General features: G+C 36.8%; 1 pseudogene; it reads left to right on the top strand.

Moving 5' to 3' along the window:
• The first annotated feature begins 1,248 nt into the window (after positions 1-1,248).
• On the top strand, positions 1,249-3,126 carry LOC149188411 (polyadenylate-binding protein 8 pseudogene; annotated as a pseudogene).
• Positions 3,127-20,865: the final 17,739 nt, after the last annotated feature.

Below are 20,865 nucleotides of genomic sequence, written 5' to 3'. Positions count from 1 at the left end.
ATGACCTCTCTTGTGTAAGATGTTACAACTCTTCCTATTTAGGATGATCAGAAACAAATGATGGACAAATTACAGAAAACAAGTAAAATAAAATCTAAGAATGAAAACTCAAAACTAAATTCTATGTAAAAGAAGGAATACTAAATATTAAAAATAGGCTTAAGTGGTCTCCAAATAGTGGTAAATTTAAGTTTTTGAAAATGTAAAAAAGATCCTCATTTCTGAAAAGAGAATGCATGCATTAGTTCAAGATTTCAAATGGCCCTGAATTTAATAGATGAAAGCTAAATTATCAACTAAAAAATCAAAGCCTAAATACAAGGAAATATCATATTAAAGTTTGAATAATTATATAAAAATTTGATACTAATCAGATTTTCTAAACAGATTTAAAACTTAACTTCATTTAAGGAATCTCTATAATATAGAAATAATATTAACAAAATATTTTTTTATTATAAACTATAGAAAAGAATCTCTATTTGAATACCATCACAGTGATGGTTCACCTACAACATTAATCATCATTATCAGCGAAGATTTGTCTATATGCCAAAAGTGTGTTTTAGACTTTTTTAAATGTTTTTAAATATAGAATTTACTTTTGTTTCAGATTCTGTAATATAGAAATTTATGTTATGTTTTTTATTCTGGGTTTTAGATTTTTTTTAAATATAAAATTTACCATGGTTTCAAATTCTGTAATATAGAATTTTTTTTGTTTTTTACCATGTTTTATTTGTAGAAATGAAGTAAAATGGCTGTAATTTTCAGGTGATATAGATAGACTATAATTTGCAATCTCTGCCATGTGCTTCAATTAAAAACCATAATTTTCAATTTTCCAACTATATTGCAAAAATACAATTTTTATTCAATTTTTCCGGCTATATTGCGAAAATAATATCGCTGGAAATACAATTCAAATAATATAGCCGACTCATGAAAAAAAACCCAAGAGTTATGCGGCCGACTATGAAGAAAAACCCAAGAGTTGGAAATAAAGCTCCATCCGCCCCCATTTAAATATGTATATATCAGCACTACGATTGAATTGGTGCCGCACTCTCACAGGCTGTGCCAAGGAAGGAGTTAATTACATTGAAACAGGTTGTGCGAAGGAAGGAGTTGATTACATTGCAAAATCGATAAATCTGCCACCAAGAACCAAAAGATCAAAACATCAGTGGTGGGTTTTGAATATTTTTATCTCGATTGAATTGATTTTTTGCCGTGAGACTCGCAGAAATGGCAGCTGTTAAAGTCCAACCCGGAGAACAACAGGCAGTTGTTAATGGCAGTGAAGTTATTAATAATGGGCGAGAGAATCATCAAGTTATTAATAATGGCAGTAACAGTAAGGAAGTTATTACTAATGGGGGCAGCGACAAAGCGAATGAATTAGTACGGCCCAAATCTCTGTATGTGGGGGATCTGGAGCCCAATGTTAGCGACGCCCAGATTCAGGAACTTTTCCAGCAGGTTGGCCCGGTGGTCAGTGTTCGCATCTGTAGAGATGCGTTAACCAAGACTTCTCTGAGATATGGCTATGTCAATTACAGCACTGCTGAAGATGCCACAGAGGCTTTACACAGCTTGAATTTTACACCCCTTAATGGAAAGCCTATTCGGATAATGTACTCACACCGTGACCCCACTATTCGCAAGTGTGGGTCGGCAAACATATTTATTAAAAATCTTCACAAAGCAGTAGACAATCAAACCCTCTATCACAAATTCTCTGTGTTCGGACCCATTCTTTCTTCCAAAATTGCAACAGATGCATCAGGGCAATCTAAAGGATATGGATTTGTGCATTTTGAGCAAGACGAAGCAGCGCAGGATGCAATTAAATGTATGAATGGTACTTTGATAAATGACAGTCACATTTATGTTGGCCCATTTATGAAAAAGGAAGAGAGAGAACAAACGAAGCTCGTGAAAAAGAAGGATAGAGAACAAATGAAAAAGGAACCAGAGCCGGAGGAAGAAACAAATGGAAAAGGCAAGTTTAAAAATGTTTTTGTGAACAATTTATCAGAGTCCATGAATGACGAGGATTTAAGGAAATACTTTGATGAGTATGGAACAATTATCAGTGTGGTAGTGATGAGAGATGCAGCAGGGAAGTCAAAGTGTTTTGGATTTGTCAATTTTGAGAATGTCGATGATGCAGCAAAGTGCGTTGAGAGTTTAAATGGCAAGAAAATTGATGGAAAAGAATGGTATGTCGGAAAAGCACTGAATAAATCTGAATTGAGACAACAATCTGGAACAAATCTTTATTTAAAACATTTGGATGATAGCATAGATGATAACAAGTTGAGAGAACTGTTTTCTATTTATGGCACAATCACTTCATGCAAGATAATGAGGGATTTTCATGGACATAGTAAAGGTTCAGGATTTGTCTCATTTTCATCTCCTGATCATGCATCCCGAGCTTTGGTAGAAATGAATAAGAAAGTTGTCCTGGGCAGGCCTCTTTATGTTGCTTTGGCTCAACAAAAAGACGAGAGAAGAGCAAAGCTACAGTCTCACTTCTCCCAACAAAAAGAGGAGAGAAGAGAAAAACTACAGTCTCATTTCTCCCAGTTGCCTAATCCAATTGGCATGGAACCGACAGCTTTTGCCCATGTCCCCATGTGCAATCCCGAATGTCCTATATTATCTCTTTATGTTGCTTTGGCTCAACAAAAAGACGAGAGAGGAGCAAAGCTACAATCTCATTTCTCCCAACAAAAAGAGGAGAGAAGAGAAAAGCTACAGTCTCATTTCTCCGAGTTGCCTAATCCAATTGACATGGAACCAACAGCTCGTGCCCATGTCCCCATGTGCAATCCCAAAGGTCCTACATCATATCATCCAATTGGTATAGTACCAGCTCCCAAAGGTCATACATTATCTCATCCAATTGGCATGGTACCAGCTCCTCAACGTCCTATATTATATCATCCAATTGGGATGGTACCACCTCCTGAACGTCCTATATTATCTCACCCAATTGACATGATACCACCTACTTTTTCTCGTGGAAGAAGTTATGGACTAAACCAACCAATGTTTGATGTCCCCATGTCCAATCGTGGAAGTTATGGACATGGCCGACCACCACCTGCATCATAGTTACATTACTACTCTTTAGTGTTTAATTATATTTTGATTGTAATATATATACGTTTGGTCTCATTAATTATGCATTTTAGTCTTAGAAATTGATATTTATACATTATATTAAGTTGGGCCTTGGATTTATTTCTTTGAGTTAAAGTAAAGACTCTTAACAATTAAAGTGAAGATTTTTTAGCAGTGATTTTTTTGTTAAATTTTTTTCTTTAGTCTTGCGTTACATGTTTTCATGCTTTAGGGATGAGTGGGTTCCAATTTTGACTTCTTGTTTGTGTACCAATCCATTACTATGGAATATTTTTGGTTTAAATTACATGACCCAAATTCTACCATACAAGACTGGCAACTCCACTATGGATTAGTTGTGAATATGAAACTTATGTGTGTGTTTGTGTTTAGACATGACCATTTCAAATTTGAAATTTCAATCCAAAAGATGTTTGTTTTGTTCGAAGTTTATGTCTGTTTTTACGAACGTTTTGTACGAAGAAAGGTATTTTTTTTCAAATCTATTCTCATTCCAAAAAACCACGTGTGTTCTTTGAGCTAATCGTGCACATTGATTTTAGCAATTTTCCACACATGATTTTAGCTTTTAATGGTCTACTCATTCAACCCATGGTTTTTTAGTTTTGGTTCTAGAATTGTCCTTGTATTCCAATACAAGGTTAATTGAACCACAAGGTTAATTGAACCTTGGTTCTAGAATTGTCCTTGTATTCCAATACAAGGTTAATTGAACCGTGGTTTTTTAGTTTTGGTTCTGGAATTGTCCTTGTATTCTAATACAAGGTTAATGGATTTGGATTTATGGATGTGATGTTTTATACATATTATATTGTAATATTGTAAAGAACAATATAATTAAAAATCTTCTCGAATTCGCATTTTTGGTTCTTGGGGAAAGTATCCATGTAAATTTGTGTGCTCAATTTTATTTTCATTAACAATTTGTTTTCAAAAAGTAACTTTGAAAATTAAAACCAATAGTATATTACAACTAAGGTTATTACTACTTTAATTGAATACTTATTTTATTGCTACTTTTTATTACTTTTTTAATCTAGCTAAAATTGTATTTTATTATTATTATTATTATCACTATTTTCTGATTTAGTGCTTCAAACTTATTATATAAAACTCAAAACATTTATTTGTTTAAATTAATATATAAAACTATGAAATTACTAATTATTAGAGATCTACTCATTGATATGTTTGTTGATCATGGAAGTTTAGTCACATAGCTAGTCATGTCCTCCACTTTGAACCTCCTAGAGGACTCCCCTCTTAATGATACATGTTGGTAGCTCATGTAGACAAATACATCCATTTGGAATCGGGTGTTTATGGAGCAAAAGGCTGGGGGTGGGAGGTTTTCCACCACCTCACATAGCTAAGAGGTTGGGGGATGTGGAAACAACCACTCTTCTAGATAGCCCACAGGGTCTCTATTTTTGAATGATAATCACTCTTCTAGATAGCTGGTAGGGTCTCAAGCATTATATAATCATCTACCCTACCTTTGTGTGTTCGAAACTAGGGTCACTTCTGAGAGTGGGGGATGAATCAATAGTGATAGAAAATACACAACATTAAAAATATTATGCCAATATATTAAAAAAACAATTACCCGACATATAAGAAATAAATATGAACATACAAATTCATTAAGAATCAACACATAAGACCCATAACACATAAATAAATAATGCACAATGAGACACAAATCACATCACATAGGGTCCCTAGATTCTAGTTGGAAAACCCAAATAAGAAAAACCATTTTGTTTTTGGTCTCTTTTATTACATCATTCAGCTAGCCTCTACTAGCTAGGAGCCATAAATAATTCTACAATTTGTTAGCCAGCACTAGATAGGAAGCCAAAACTCCCATAAACTATGCAGACCACCACGTGCTGAATGCCACCACCTTCACTAGTTTTCCATCCACCACTAGAAGGAAGCCTCTACTCCCTGAGCAAATTTTCCAACCTCTAATGGAACGATCCACCATCCTTATCTAATTCAACCACCACCAAATGAAGGCGACAACCTCCTTAATCTCTCTAGTGCCACATTTTAAAATGTTTCAAGCTGGACCCCAAATACAAAATCAACTAAAAACATATCACAAAAATACCAATCCTCTCTAAACAAATCTCTGCTCTCACATCAAATCAACAACAAGAATTTTATGAATATACACAACATCCTATTGAAGCCCCGAAAATCGGGTCTACAACAAGGGGGATACCCGCCCGGTCCGGACCTTGCTTGGCAGCTCCTTATCCATTTGGTATAGCAGGTCCGACTGGGGATATGGGACCAGTTTCCCAATCTATGAGTGTGTGTGTGTAGAATTTGATGTTCCTGATCTAACAGTTCCTAATTAAGGTATTCTAATTCTAACTTTAATCTAATGCTAAGCTATTGTAATCTAAAAAGCAGCAACATCTAAGTCTATACTAACTCGGGATGTAATTCTTCTATTATGAAATCTGAAAAGATTTCAAATAACAACTGGTAATAAAGATCATTCAGCTATTATGAGAAAGGAAATCAATAAGGATGAACCACTTCGCATAAAAAGTTAGACGAAATAGTTGTGAAAAACATATCGCATAATGAGCTATTCATACATTAAGCATAAATAAATAGCTATCAATGTACAAAAGTGCCAAATGATAACTCGGGCATTCATGCAATAATACATAAACAACTAAAAATTGTATATCACTTTAACACATAAGCAGAAATGGTCAAGAGATAAAAGTACCATTTATGACTAGTCCTACTCATGAGCTTCAAGCGAAAATGATTTATCTCTCCTTGCTCTAACATCCAATAAGAGCACAGAAGTGCAACATCAGTAGCAGATATCAAATGCAAACATCAACAAATCTTGTTCCATTCATTCATCAAAAACCTCCTCGGAGGGTGCAAAAGTGCATGTTCTGAGGACAAGTTTTTGATAAATTTTTGGACCCTTCTCTAAATGCATGAGAAGGGTTTAAATACTACTAACTAAAATCTAATAATAATTTATTTACAAAAATCAGGATACGGTTTAAATGACCGTCCTTTTTCTAACTATCCGGTTTAAAGATTAAATCTAATATCTAACTATTTCTGCATTTACTCCTTAATATGGCAAGCATTCAGTATTTTCTTGGGTAGAGTCGGCTTACTGTCTTCCGCTTTTAGTTGAGCTAAGCAAACAAAACTGGCAAGAGCTGGCACCACATTTTCAGCAAAATCGATGATATACTTCACTGACTATGTGGTTTTACTGTGTATGCCCAGTAATAATCCAAGTTCAACTTGGTTAACCCTTGAATTGCTTCTACCTTTTCTTTAGCTTTCTGTTTCCAGTTTGTTTTTATCATTGCTTTTTTGCAATTTTCGGGCTCACAGGTGACTGAGCAGTTAGAAGCTTTCCTTCTTGAGCAAGTTTTTTCAGCGATGCGCGATTAGCGCTAGGCACTAATCGCGCATCGGAAACTGCCTCTGTTCTTTGATCCGGGCTTCTCTGATGCGTTTTTTGCCTTTTGCGCCTCTTTCTTTATCGGGTACAAAGCTCGAAATTTGTAAAAATAATGCTTTCATGAGCTCTTGACCCTGAGCATTAAACTGTCTGTCTCTTATATCAGCATCGCTCAGTACCCATTTAACCATGGCTGTAAAATGAAAGATCTGTAATGGAGGGCTTAGCAGCATTCTATGAATCTGCGGCTCTGTTGCATGCGGTACCTGTTTGTAAGGGCGCCTTTTCTCTGCCTTTAGACATTGGAGCTTCACCCTTTTTCCCATAGCTTCCTGCATATTTCTTTGTGTATCTTTTGTTCCTCGTTCCTGCAGTTCACAAGTGAAGAGAGAGTAATGATAATAAATAACGACAGGAAAGCTTTAAATGTTACGGACATGCAAAAACATGCCACCTTACGTGAACTAGCTCTTCAAACAACACAAAACCATATTTTATTAACAACTGGCATATAACTCATTAATTATCAATAAAGCGCATAACCAGTTCTTGGTTCATGGAAAAACTTTTTCTTGAATATTGAGCCAGGAAAATCTGTGATGGAATGTTTCTGCGATTTGCATCGCAATATCGCATTTCGTTGTATCGCATTACCGCAATTTTCTTGTGTTGTGCTATCGCAAGGTTATTTGATTGCAACATCCCAAAGATCGTTGATCGCAATATCGCAAGATCGCGGATCGCAATATCGCTTAATCATTATGTGCTTTTATGCAATTTTGCGAGATGCGATATGCGATATCGCATATCGGCGATTTTTAAGGTTTTCCAATGTGAGTGTTTATTAATGCATGTGATGAGATGGAGTTTGCGTCGCAATCTCCCATTTTATCATTTTGACTAACAAGAAAATGCCCTATCATTCTTTGTGCGATGCGATATTTCTTGAGTGACATATAAGCACTAATTGATTTTTTTAAATTTTTTGACTAAGGGTCCCCAATTAGATAGTGTTATTGCTAATACTAAATAAGGAGGGGGGTTGTTGGTGGCCACAATAATTGGCGATTCACTTGAAAGAACCAATTATCTCTGTTTTTCTATTGAATTTTCTAAACTTCCAAAACAAAAAAAATTTCAGAAAATTAAGCTTTATTATGGAAAGATAAAGTACATTATGCTCTAACCTGTCAATGATATTTTGTTTTAACTATTTTCAACTTTGATTATTTGCTTCATCAGGCTAGTCCTTGTATTTACATCAGTCATTACTTGGTTTTGTAAAGATAAAACAAAGTCTTCTCTGTAAACCAGTTTTAAATATGCTCATTTGTCGTAGGTAGAGCCTGTGCTACCAGCAGGCGTTTATAGCCTTGACAGGGTTACCTGTTACCCAACAATGATCCTGTATCCTACTTATTGCTTTGATTTTCTTTTTTACTCTTAAAGAACAATGTCTTGGTTTGGTAGCCAAATTATGACACAATCATTCACTTGATTTATAACTTTGCTGAACAAGTTGGCTCATGATGAGACCCCTTGTCTTTTGACTCCAACAATCTTGAGTCATTGCCTTGTTGTGGTGTACAGTATTGGCAAAGTCAGCAAGTTATAATATTTGTGATTATGATAAGCCGGCTCGTGATGAGACCTCTTATTCTTCAAGATAAAGTGTATCCTTGGGTTGTTCCTCTGAAAGTTGTGATTTCCTTAGCAGGGAGGAAGTCATTGTTTCCTTAAGATACCTCTGGACGACAATAATAGAGTTTTTGGAAACAGTTGTTCTACAGAGAATCTTTATTTTGTTATTGATACCTTTCATTGTACTGAGATAAAACAATTTCTTCACTAAAGGTTGTTCTCATCAAACTTTATAAAGTTGAAACTAGTATCATATCTAGGCTAGAGTCTTTAACTGTGTCTATCAATAATAAAGATCAATTTTCCAAAAGATTTGCTATTTATACAAGCGAAAAGTTCAAAATCTGAAAGAGAATTGGTGTCTTTTTCGTAAATGCCTAATGTAACCACTCACAATTGGTTTTATTATGAAAAAGAAAAACAACTACTCTACAAAAATAGAAGAATAATCTTCTATAGAAAATATTTCTTGAGAATTTGTCCATTAATAGGCAAAGGATCTCTCTTACCTGCTAAATCCTGTAACACAAACGTTGATGGACCTATGACTTCTACAATTTGAAAAGGACCAAGCCACATTCTTTGAAATTTTGTATGTTTTCCTTTCTCTTCATGAGCCTTGTCCCACTTTAAAACTAAGTCTCCCATCTGAAAATCTTTTCAGGTCATTATGTTTGAATCAAAAGAGGATTTTACTAGCGCTTGATGATGAGCATGGGTTTTCTGAGCCTGTTCTCATTGTTCTTCTAATTTGATTATTTCCATTTGTCTTAGCTGTAAGGAGGAAGTTGGTATTCCATCGATGTATTGAACTAGAGACAGAGGAAATTGCTAAATGGGTCAGAAGAACCACTTCTTTCCCATAAACTAAATTAAAGGGAGAAGTGCCGATAGAAGCTTTTTGCGTTATTCGGTCTGCCCATAAAGCATATATCAAAGCCTTATGCCAATTCTTATGATTTTGGTCAACTGTTCTTTTGATAATCCTGATTAGGTTTTTATTTGTGGACTCAGCTAACCCATTGCCTTGTGGGTAATAATTGGCCAAATATTTAAGTTTGAATCCTCTTTTAAGTGCAAATTCAGTCATTGCATTTCCAGAAAAGTATGATGCATTATCAAACATTAAAGCGGAAGGCAATCCAAACCTGGTGATTATAAATTGATCTATGAATTCAATGATAGTTTCAGCATTAGTTGTCTAGAGTGGAACTGCTTCTACCCACTTAGTAAAATAATCTGTTGCTGTAAGGATATATCTATGCTGCTTAGAAGAGTGAGGAACGATCTCACCTATTATGTCCAATCCCCACTAACTGAAAGGTTGCTCAATGTTAACCGGCTATAGTGGCAAGGATGACTTCTTTTGTCTTCTAGCAGTAGTTTGGCAGACTTGACATTTCCTCACGTAGCTGTGCGAGTCTTTAAATAACGTGGGCCAGTAATAGCCTGCGCGCAAGATTTTATGTGTAGTAGCATCTCTAGCATAGTGTCCGCCTACTCGCCCATCGTGGAGTTCCTGCAAAAAATTTTCAACTTCAGATTTCTCAAGACACCTAAGAAGAACAGAATCATAATTTATTCTAAAAAGAATGTCATTTATGAGCTGATATTGTTTGGCTTTCAACCTTAGAGCTCTTTTCTTAGTATGATCGAGGTGTGAAGGAGCATACCCATTCTTAAGATAATAAATGATATCAACGTATAATGACTCTGCATCGTTTAGGCTTACCTCGTACATTTGTACCTCTGCAAATGGAATTTCAGAAATTTGCGATGCTCCAGCTAGCATTTTGCAAAAGCCTTGGCCTCTTACAATGCTTGCTAGTTTAATCTCAATGCCGTATTCCTGTAAGGTAGTAACCCAATAGGCCCTTTTCTCACCCACATCCTTCTGTACTAGAAGATTCCTTACCACTGGAAATGGTACTATAATTTTAGTATGGGTTTTGAGCAAAAAAGGTCTAAAGTATTTGACTGCTTTGAAAACAGCATAACCCTGTTTCTTCACATCTGAATAATTTAATTCAGCACCCTGTAAATTTGAGCTGAAAAAAGCAATTGGGGCTTTCGCTTTTTCTTGATTTGCTTGAGTGAGTATCGCAGCATATGACCTATCTGAGGCAAATGTATATAAAATAAAAGGCTCTGAAAAATTCAGAGTTGCTAAAGATGGAGCATTAATAATAGCTTGTTTGATCAGGTTGAATGCTTCGTGTTCATCTTGGCCCCATTTAAAATTTGAGTTCTTTTTAATCATGGTTTCCAAAGGAGACACGATTCGTGAAAAATCTAGAACGAATCTCTTTACAAAGTTGATCTGACTAAGGAAATATTGCATGGCTTTTTTGTTATGAGGTAGGGATATTTCAGAAATCTCTTTGATTCTGTCGGAATCGATGTGAATACCAGATTTTGACACTATGAATCCTAGAAGTTTCCCTTCACTTAATGCGAAAAAGGATTTTTTCAGATTGAGTGAAATTCCATACCTTAAATAGCATTGGAAGATTTGTTTTAAATATCTAAGATGGTCGCTTCGCTTCTTGGAATACACTGTTATATCATCCAAATAAATTACTACAGATTTATTGACTAAACCTTTGAATGTGATGTCCATGGCTCTCTGAAATGTGGCACCAGCATTAATCAAACCAAACGACATCTTTCGATATGCGTATGTGCCCCATTTAGTTCTGAACGTGGTTTATAATTGATCATCAGGATGTACCAACACTTGATTGTATCCTGAAAATCCATCCAAGAAAGACATTAATTCTGAGCCCGCCACTGCCTGCAATATCTGTTCCATAGGTGGTAAAGGAAAATTATCTTTTTGACAGGCTTTCTTAAGGTTTCGAAAGTCAATACAAATCCTAATATCTCCATTTTTCTTTCTAACAAGTACCATATTGGAGACCCATTTAGAATGTCTAACGGGAAAGATTATTCTGGTTTTCAATAACTTACTGAGTTCGGTTTTTATCTGATTTTCTAAATTGGGATGGATCTTTCTCAACTTTTGTTGGACAGGTTTTTCGTTATGGATCATGGGAATAGTATGTTGGGTGATGGAAGTGTCGTATGTTTTGAGTTCATCATAATTCCAGGCAAAAACATTTTTATATTGTCTCAAAAGACGAATATACGCTAATTTTTCTTCAGGGGCTAGGCCGAGACCTAGATTAATGTTTTGTGGTTTGGCATCGGTTCCTAGGTTTACTAATTCATAGTTCAAAGTTGAACTTTGGAGTTTTGAATTGGTAGACCTTTTAAACTAATCTTTCAAATCATACAAGTCTTCTAACTCGACCACCGACTTAGGTATAGCATTATTAGTGCTATCTTGTTGCAATTGTCGATCATGTTGGTTTTCGTCAATTATTTGATTGGAGTAGGATCCTTCAGATGTGAGGAAATTTACGATATCAGGATCGTCGTTGAATACTCTCCAAATTGTGATGTTATCAGGAATAGATGGTCTAAAGATTAATTCTATTGAAAATCTATCTGGACTAAAATCTTTTGAAGGAATAAGCTTAGAAGCTACATTAGCCAAAAGGTCTGCACTTGCATTCTGGAGTCTGGGAACTGAAGAAATATTAAATGCTATAAAATGCTCAGTCAGATCTTGAACTAAGGATTGATAATGTTTTAAATGACCTGATAAGCAATGTATAGTGTTACCTACCTGTCTAAACACAATCTCAGAGTCTCCGAAAACTTGAAGGTACTTGACGTCTAACCCGATTGCTTTATACAGCCCTTGGACCAAAGCCTCATATTCTGTTGTATTGTTGGTGCAATCAAATTCGAGTCTGCACATTAGCATAATTTTATCTCCTTTTGGACTAATTAGAATGCGTCCTGCTCCTGCTCCTTCGTTAGATTTAGAACCATCAAAAAATAATTTCCAAAACAAAGATTTATTTACAGGTTTATCTAAAAAATGATACATTTTGAACTATCTGTTCGAGAAAAATTTTCGACATGGGACAAAACAGAGTGTTCTAAAAAAGGTGATGTATGAGCATTAAAATTGCCGAGGAAAGAATCTACTGAGTAATTGCCAATAATGCTGTTGTTATACGCTACTGGTTCATTTTCTCCCTCTAGTTCCGTTACTATGTATTTCTGATGTAGCTCTCGTTCAACTTTTATTTGATTTGGTTTACCATTGTAGGGCAGCCACATGTGTGACCAATCAGTTGCGAAGTATCCATGAAGTTTTTCTGACCCATCCTTGCTAAGAATTAAGCCATAAAATTCTTGAATATCAGCAACTAAAATGTCACTAATTTGACATGCCTTTGGGTTGGATGACAGCGTTATGGTTACTTGATTTAGTTCGCCAATCACTTCGACTTGGGATGGATCTAGCTGAACTATGAACACAGCGAATTTCTGTGGTTGAACGTTTAACTTGGAACATATAGATTTTGTTAAAATATTCAATGAAGCACCAGAATCTACTAAACAATTGTGCACATTTTTATTGAAAATTTCATAAGTACGAAGAAACGGGGGAGTATGAGATCTTGATCTTCCTCCAATTAGAGCGATGTCATTTGGATCAATCTTATTGATCGCATTAGTTGGAGGTCTTCCCATGTTATGAGAAGATTGAGAAAGTAGAGCGGCAGGTAAAGATGCAACTGGCACAGCATGTAATTATTTCAACATTATCTTCTGTTGATGCTTTAACTTGCTCAATTAGTAAAGAGTGATGTTGGCCCTAGTATTTTTCATGTCTTCTATAATACTGTACTCCATTTCATCCGACACGATCATTGTTTTAGATGGAGTTGATTCATTTGTTTGGACTGGGCTGGCTTGAATCGCTTTAGATGTCATTTTCTTTGTTGCGACTTTATCCTTTATTGGAGAGCTTGCGCTCTTTGGCTTAGGGGTAGTTTGGGGAGGATCAAGCTGATTTTTACTTCGTGTGCTAACTGGGAATACTTCTTGATCCTCTTCTTGTGGGAGGATGAAATCCCACATTCCTTGTAATTCTACAACTTCTTCTTCATCAATTTTCCCTTCAGTGGCAATTTCCTCTTCTTCTTCTTCGGATTGAGCATTTGAAATAGCATTGGGTGGCTTTGAATCCGTTGAAGGGCCTATTTTAAAAGCTTTGTAGGGCTTTTTTGAAGAAGTTTCTGCTACTTTCTTTTTGATGTCGACCATTTCATTGGACATGGTCTTTAGAACTTTCTGCAATCCTTCCAATTCGAATGGATCTTTTGTTTGTTTCTTCTTGGAGCCTTCCTTGAAGGTGACTTTCTTGGATTTTCGTTCCTCTATCGCGGATTTCTTTTCCAGGGCTATTATATGTTTCTCTACTGCTATTGCTTCTTTCATGTTTTCGGCTAAGGTTGTTTTATTAGCCCTGTCCACGAAGATTGCTATGTTTGATGGTAGAGCAATGATATACCATTCACTTCGTACTTCTTCGCTGGGTTGGGAAGCAGTAGGAATTTTGTTTAGAATTTTGTTGAAACGTAAATTGAAATCTTTGATAGGCTCCCTAGATTCGGCCCTAAGGTTGGATAGGTCATTGATTAGCATTGCTGTAGACCTGTCATCACCAAAATTGGTCAGGAATTGCTCTTGGAAGATGTCCCAACTAGTGATGGATCCAGAGGGTAATGAGAAATACCATGATCCGGTTGTTCCTTGCAGAGTATAAGGAAAAAGCCGAACAAAAACATCTTCATTAGTAACCCCATTGAGATTAATGGATAGCATAAAGTTGTTTATGTGCTCTTCTGCTAGCATGCCTGCCTCGGGATTAAACTTAGGCAGCCATTTCTCAGGATGGGCTGGTATTTGACTCAAGGGTGCAGGCATCAAGACTGCCCCAGGGTTATTCCATGGAGATTGGGCCATTACTGAACTGCTAACAGAGGAAAGTGCAGAAGATGATCCCTATGGTTGGGAAGATGAGGATATTAGGATTACAGATGATTGAGGAGGAGTTGTGGGGGTTCCAGTGGATGGATGGATGATGATCTGAAGTGGAGGAGTGGATGGTTGACTTCACAGTGAAGAAGTTGAGATGGATGATGATGACGAGAGTCTCGCTATTGGACTCTTTAGGTGATTTCCCTGCTCTTTTCCTGGTGGGAAGAGGTAATTCGGTTGGCTGAACACCAGACTTTTCACTCTCTAATCTGGTCAGGGGATGAGCAGGGTTATATTGCGAAGTCACACTACCTTGAGATTTATCAGACCTTTGAGGAGAAATAGAAAATCGCTGAAGTTTGTGAATCAAAGATTCGACTTCAGGAGGTTCAATAGTAGATTGTTCTGAAATGTCAGGGTTTGTAGCAATGGTTGATAATCGAGCGACCTCTGACTCTGGATTTAAGTGTAATGGAGAAGTCGGGGGAGATGGTGAGGGAAATTTACTCTCAGAATGGTATTCAGATTTAGATTTACTTGCCATTCATAGTTCAGGCCCTCCTTCTAGCACCAAATATGTTGAAGCCCCGAAAATCGGGTCTACAACAAGGGGGATACTTGCCTGGTCCGGACCCTGGTTGGCAGCTCCTTATCCATTTGGTATAGCGGGTCCGACTGGGGATATGAGACCAGTTTCCCAATCTATGAGTGTGTGTGTGTAGAATTTGATGTTCCTGATCTAACAATTCCTAATTAAGGTATTCTAATTCTAACTTTAATCTAATGCTATGCTATTGTAATCTAAAAAGCAACAACATCTAAGTCTATACTAACCCAAGATGTAATTCTTCTATTATGCAATCTAAAAAGATTTCAAATAACAACTGGTAATAAAGATCAAGTATGGGCAAAGATCAATAGCTAACAATTTCTAATTGCAGGTGGCATGTTTCAATGATTGTTCTATATGTTGATTGACAAAGTATAGTTTTTTTGCGAGTGTACGGTTTTTGTAGGAATGATTATGATATTATTAAATGTTTTCATGGCTAAGTCTTTTTTGAGGGATTCCAGTGAGGCACAATATTCTTTTAAGTATTCACAATGAGGATTCATATCATAAGAGAATTTTTCATTTGTGATAGGGTTGAATTTTTTGGTATTATGATGATGTTAATGTATTATTGAGGATGCTATGTATATTCATAAAATGCTTGTTGTTGAGTTGATGTGAGAGCAGAGATTTGTTTGAAGAGGATTGGTATTGTAGTGATATGTTTTCAGTTGGTGTTGTATTTGGGGTCCATCTTGAAACATTTTGAAATGTAGAACTAGAGAGATTAAGGAGGTTGTGGCCTTCATTCGGTGGTGGTTGAAAAAGATAGTGGTGGTGGATCCTTCCATTATATGCTAGAGAATTTTCTAAGGGACTAGAGGCTTCCTTCCAGTGGTGGATGGAAACTAGTGAAGGTGGTGGGTTTCAATAGGTGGTGGTCTACATAATTTATGGGGGTTGGGGCTTCCTATCCAGTGGTGGCCAAAAAATTGTAGAAATCTTTGTGGCTCCTAGCTAGTAGAGTCTAGCTGAATGATGTAAATAAAATTGACAAAAGAATTAATAAAATAAGAGAAACAACACACAATGGTTTTTGTGAATTGGGTTTTCCACCTAAAATCTAGTGTCCCTATGTGATGTGATTTGTGTCTCATTGTACATTATTGATTTATGTGTTATGGCTCTATTGTAGCAGCCGCAACACCCTCCAAAATTTTTTCCTACATCCAATTTCAGAGCCTTCCTTGGTTTTTCCTTCATGATTGCAAACACTCGAGCTCATGCCATGAGCTCGTGTCGAGGCTTTACACCCTCTTTGCTTAACCATTCACCGACTTTTAGCATGTTGGTTACAATGTCATGCTTGCAATCTTGTTCTGGTTATGCTCAAGGTTTCTATTCATGTGTACAAGTTGTGTTTTCTATATAAGAATCTGTCACACTCACACATAAATTTGTATGCAATGTCGCATAAGTGTTGTCACCTTCGTTATCTATATCAAGCATCACACTTGTCGCTCACACCCTTTAGTCAATCACACTGTGCATGTTGTCTGGATGGTTTGAGGTATCTTTTCATCGAGTCATGTTGAGTGTGTTTTTGCAAGGTCATGTATATATGAGTTCACTCACTCACACACTTGACCATTTTGCCAAAGATCTACCGACTGGACCACCCTCCACACCTCCACTGAGCTGCACTATGTAGTCTTAGGCCTGAGTGACCAAGCATTGTTGCCCATAATTATGCAAAGCTTGAGGCTACCTCCCAGGTAGTTTTCACTATGCAATCCTAGAATCAACCTGGTTGAATGTCAGTTAGAAAACACAGAAGTTTCCCAAGAAGCTATCTCAATCTACACTTCTCGCAAGCCTGTCCATCAAGCCTCCCATTGGCCAACCGTATAATTTTACTAGGAAATCACCCCCGGGCTTCACTCCTCCAAAAAATTGCACATAAGCTGCCAACTTACCAGCCTACACTAACTGAAGAAATTTCACAGGCCAGAGGGATAGGCACCTACTTCCTATTGTTGCAATGTCTCTGAAAATTGCGCAGTTTTGTCAGTCAGTCCCTCTCTTGGCCGACCTACTGCTCCTGTTGAAAATTGCACAATTTTCTTGGACTTTCCACCAGCTTCCTGAAACCCCACTCAGCCTTGAAAATACACAGACATGTCCTACATGACTTCCTCCCAGTATGCGTAGTTTTGTCTAGCAAGATCCCGCAACCTACTACAAACCTCCTTTGAAAATTTGTGCAATTTTCACTACAAGTGCCTCCTACTTCCTGCATTGCCTTCCCCGGAAAAATTGCGCAATTCTACCTCCTAGCTGAGCTAGATCCCACAGATGTCACTACTATCCTGGACTGCTTAACCCAACCTCTTAGTGACCTCTGCACAGTTTTCCTTGATAGTGCCCCGAAGCCTCGCATCCCGGCATGAAATGTGCTTTATATAGTTTCAGAGCCTTGTACTCTCTCCCGATCACCTGCACCTGAAAACGAAAGATGATGCATCATGGTAGACTAGGGGATTTCTGGATTTGATGTGTCTCGTCATGAGTGATTGCAGATATAGGTACATGGATGAGACATGACACAATGAAAAATGGGATGAATAAGGAATGCATGCTAACAGACTTGTTCACAAACAGATGAACACATGAAGCATGGCAAGTACTAGCGAAGGGGATACATGCACATGCAACATCAAGCAAACTCTAAGACCATCGAAGACTCCGCACACCTTTTCATGTGGAGGTGAAGCTATGATACACCAAGAACACACTCATCATTCAAGAACACTATAGCTCGACATGGACACTGCCATCCTCATGAGAAGACCAGCATTATCATGTCGAGTCATGTCATGAGTTGTCTCAGCCACATCACTACTGCGGGCCATATTGTTGTAATCAATGTAATGTAATGTGGAAGTCCAAGAGACCCACATACAAAGTTGAAGAGTGATATCAAATGGAGAGTCATGTAAGCCAAACAGTCATGAGGGAGGTCAAAGAGTCACGAGGGTCAAGTTCACCCTTGGCTATATATACCCCTCATTTGTAAATGCAACGGACTTTTCACCTTGGCTCCTCACACATAGCCTTGAGAGTATGTATTTTTTTCTTCCAGGAGTGAGCAGTGGCTCCAATGCCCTGTTATCAGGGTTAGTAATGTATAGTGTACGGATGTGTCTTGGGACTTTTGCTTAATTCAGAAGGCTGCTAACAAGCCAACACGTTTTCAAACATGTATTGTATTCGTTTGTAAGAATACATGTTGCTTTAACCTGTTTTAAGATATTTGAACCATTTCAGTTGTTTTAGTACATATGTTGCTGGAAATGTGTTGTATCAGTTTTTAATGTTGTCTCACTCGTCTGGACTACTCCATCAGACACTTGACAGGTTCATCCTTGTAAACTTGTTATAACGACTGTCACACTCATGTGGACTATTCCGCTGGGTATTGTACATGTTATCTGTTCACATCTGTGTGGACTACTCCACCAGAAACTGTGCATGCCCTGCTATGTTGTGTGTCTCTAACTGAGTTGGGACTATTCCATTTCGAATTAAGACTCACTCTCACCTTCTCCCTCTGCAGCGAAACAAATTAGACACAAGTTACACTAAGCACTCACCAGGCACACGAATGCCATTGTTTGAAGACTAATTATACCACTCTCATGTGCTGATAAGCAAGAGCTAAGGCATATCTTTAAGATAATGGCAACTAGGCCATCATACCGTATGGGAATCCTAAACAAAAATATGTGAGGTCTAGGTCAGACTTCATACCAGAGATATCCCCTGAATGTTGGCGGGTCTAGCACCATCAACATGCTCTTGTGTGTTGATTCTTGTTGAAGTTGTATGTTCATATTTACTGCTTATATGTCAGGTTATTGATTTTTTTAATATATTGGTTAAATATTTTTAAAGTTGTGTATTTTCTATCACTATTGATTCATTCCCCCCCTGAAAAGTGACCCTAGTTTCGAACACACAAAGGTAGGGTAGATGGTTATATAATGCTTGAATTTGCTAATTGTGAATATGACAACAAGAAATTCTTTTTCCGTTACTTTCTAATTTAGTTATGATGGGGAAGAATATTTTCTAGCATATTAGATGGAATATGACTTCTTTCCTTCCTCTTGTCCCAACATGGTTCCAACAACAATGTGAGAAGTGTCTGAGGCAATATGGAATGGAAATTCCCAATTAGGTCCATGTAACACAAGAGCTATAGGCACAAGTGTCTTTGAATTTTGACAAGAAACTTTACAATCATTAGTCCATAAGAATGATGCATCTTTCAACAATAACACATATAAAGGGGATGCAATTTTAGAATAATTTTCAATAAAACAACGGTAATATCTAGTTTTTCCCATAAATACGTGGACCTGTTTCTATGTTTTTTGGAGGCAGAAGGCTCAAGATCACTTGAACCTTAGCTGATTCAACCTAAATACCATTAGTTGAGACAAGATGTCCCAAACTACTCCTTTTGTCATCATCATGTGGCACTTTTTTGTACCTGATGCAAGATTAGCCATTATACAATGTTGGAATGTTTTATCCTGTTAGGTCCCTATACTACTGGTGTAACCCCTTATTGTTATTAGTACAACCCCCTTATTATATTTTTGTGCCCATGTAGTCCCCATATTGTTATTATTGTCCCTATACATTGTTATTGTTATGTCGGCTCTGATTATAATATGACCCTTCAGACTCCTATATAGAGAAAGGAGGTCTTGTCATTTGTATCATCCAAGTATTATTTATTTGTGTAATGTAAAGGAGTTTTCCCCCTCGAAGAGGCTGATTTATAAGGCATTCATCTATCTTTTCTATTTTTTTATGAGCTGGTTTCATAACATTTGGTATCAGAGCTTTGGATTCTAGGGTTTTGCTACTCCAAACAGGTCATCGTGGAATTTTCACTATAACCTTTTTTCTACGATGTTCCAGAAGCTACAACAAAAACCAATTTGAGCCAAAATCATTCTAAACTTCGGGTCCAAATTTTAGAGCTTGTCTCGCTACATTTACAGAGATATGATCCAAGGAAGTTAGGGTTGTTGCAAACTCCCGAATTACATTCCAAAAAGATGACCTTGGAAAAGTTGTCATAACTTTCTCTCTGAGCATCAGATTGAAATTTCGTCAGAAATTACAAAAATAGGACGGATTGTAGTTTTCTGTATTTAGGTTTTAGATCCAAAAGGCAAAATAGTGACACGTGACACTTCATACAAGGTTTCTTTTTTGAAAAGGTAAATAATCAGGTCATCTTGGGAGATTGTGCATAACTCTTTCTTGGAGATTCCAATTTCGATTAGATTGGTGGCATTGGAAAGAGGAAACAGAGGGCTACTGCAGGTCGTGATTTCAGAACTGGAAGATTTGAAATCACATAGTTACATTCATTTCAAGATTGAACTCTTAAAATCAAGAAAAGGAAATATGAGGAAGTTTGATGGCAAGGATCTAGTAAATTGGATACTACAAATGGAGCAATATTTTGATCTACATGAGGTGCAACTATTACAAAAGGTACGTATTGCATATTCATATTTAGAATCAGGTCAATTTTTATGGTATAAAGGGATTTTTTCTTGTAAACCACTTGTTACATGGTCAATTTTCACGGAGGAAATGATAGCACATTATGAGAATATAAAGAGAAACACCTTCTTTAGCTAATTGATAAATATCAAACAAAAGTGTTCAATGGCAGAGCACATTGAGAACTTTCAAAAATTGAATATAAGGGAAAATGATATTCCATAGAAGCAAAGGATTGATGTCTCCATGGGGACTTTAAAGGATAACATTCAACATGAGGTTCGTCTTTGGGAACCTAATTCATTGGAGAAGGCATTCAGGTTGGAAAGAAAAGTGGAAAGCAAAATTATGGCAATAAGGAATTCTACCCCTCACAACTATAAATATGGAAGTATTATTTCTTCTAGCCTTCCACACCTACAAGGGTGACACCACAAAAATTGGAAGAAAAAAGAGCAAAAGGACTTTGTTACAATTGTGATAACAAATAAATTAAAGGTCGTAAGTGTGCTGAGAAGAAAATATTTTACATTGATTGTGAAGAGGAGGAAGAAAAGGATCA

The sequence above is a fragment of the Pinus tabuliformis genome, chromosome 3_1 (genome assembly GCF_031772625.1).
Source record: "Pinus tabuliformis cultivar Carrire ecotype Pingquan chromosome 3_1, CPIR1, whole genome shotgun sequence".
Lineage (NCBI taxonomy): Eukaryota > Viridiplantae > Streptophyta > Pinopsida > Pinales > Pinaceae > Pinus > Pinus tabuliformis.
This window is presented reverse-complemented; position numbering and strand designations above follow the sequence as displayed.